The sequence below is a fragment of the Dromiciops gliroides genome, chromosome 3 (assembly GCF_019393635.1).
Source record: "Dromiciops gliroides isolate mDroGli1 chromosome 3, mDroGli1.pri, whole genome shotgun sequence".
NCBI classification, from domain to species: domain Eukaryota; kingdom Metazoa; phylum Chordata; class Mammalia; order Microbiotheria; family Microbiotheriidae; genus Dromiciops; species Dromiciops gliroides.
The window spans coordinates 196,377,620-196,379,495 of record NC_057863.1 but is presented as its reverse complement, the minus strand read 5'-3'; positions in this window follow the sequence as shown (position 1 = coordinate 196,379,495).

Here is a 1,876-nt window from a genome sequence, read left to right as displayed (position 1 = left end):
CTTTCTGAATTCCTCTTCCTTAGCTTCAGTCTCAGTGGCTAGATCTTCCTGCCAGGATTTTAACTTAACACGTATTTCCAGACAGATTATATTGATCAGTATTCCCCTCCTTAAACTAATCTATAACCACCTACTGGAACATCCTTCATTCCCTATTGTTGGATTTCCCTGATCCCATTTCACTACCTATTTAGGTTTCTTCCACATGAATGCTGCTGGAAATTCCTCTAAATATGAAAGAGGTCTTCCCAACTCTGCTCCAATTCAATTGGTTAGTTTTCAGATCCCAATTATCCATAATCTGAACTAACTTGCTATTGACTTAGTATGGCTTGCATTCAGTTCATCAGCTCCCTGGAGATAGATAGCATTTTTAAAAAATCAGAAGTCCTTTGGAATTTTCTTGGATCATTGTATTGAACAGAGCAACTAAATCATTCACAGCTGATCATCATTAAAATATTGCTGCAACTGTGTATAGTGTTTGGTTCTGTTCACTTCACTTTGCATCAGTTTATATAAGTCAGATCCAGTTTTTTTCTGAAGCCGTCCATTTTTTATATCACAATAATATTTTATCATAATATGACTTGTTCAGCTATTCTCCAATTGATGTACATATCTTCAATTTCAATTCTTTGTCACCATGAAAAGAGCTTTTATAAATACATTTAAGTCCTTTTTCTTTGATCTATTTGTTAAACAGAGCTAGGAGTGGTATTGCTGGATCAAGGGTATGCACAGTTTTATAGCCCATTGGACATAGTTCAAAATCGTTCTCCAGAATGGTTGGATGAGTTCAAAACTTCACAAATGCTGCATTAGTGTCCCAATTTTTCCACATCTTTCCCAACATTTGTCATTTTTCTGTTCATTTATTTTGTCCATCCTTCTCTCTCTCTCTTTTTATTCTGTCCCTCCTAAAAAGTCTGTTTTGTTTCTGACCACTGCCTTCTATCTGCCCTCCTTTTTTTTTTATCACCCCCACTCCCACTTCTCCTATTCTCTTCCTGTCCTACTTCCCTGTTGGGTCAGATAGACTTTTATCCTAAATTGAGTGTGTGTGTTTGTGCATTCTTCTTTCTTTGAAGCAAGTCCAATGAGAGTGAGGTTCAAGCATTGTCTATCATCATCTTTCATTTTCCCCTCCACTGTAAATCTCTTCCTGTGTGCTTCTTTTATATGACATAATTTCCCTATTATTCCTCTCCATTCCTCTTCCCTCTCTCTTACCCCTTCATTTTTATGATTTATTTTTTATTTTTACCATTTTATACTTCTCTTGAGTTTGTGTCTGAATGTCAAATTTTCTGTTCAGCTCTGGTCTTTTCATCATTTGAAAATCCTCTATTTCATTAAATATCCATTTCCCACATGAAGAATTATACTCAGTTTTGCTGGGGAGGTTATTCTTGGTTGTAATCCTACATCCTTTGCCTTCTAGAATATCATATTCTAAACCCTTCTCTCTTTTAACATGGAAGCTATTAAATCTTTTGTCATCCTAAAAAAAAAAACTAGCTATACTCCTTGACTCTACTTTCTGTCCTCTCACTCCTCAATCTTTTATAATCTGGATTCTGAAGTCATCACTCAAATGAAACTATTCTTTTCAAAGTTGTTAGTGATCATCTGATTCCAAGTGGGGTGGGTTTTTTGCAGTTCTCTTTATTCTTGATGTCTCTGCTTTGTTTGACACTGTAGATTAACTTTTAGAAACTCTCTTTTCTAGAATTTTGTAATACTCCTATTTCTTTGTTCTCCTCCTACCTGTATAATTACTTATCTCTCTCCTGTGCTGAGTTATCATTCTTATCATATTACCTAATTGTGAATGTTCCCCAAGTTTCTGTCTTAAGTCCTAGTCTCTTCAATT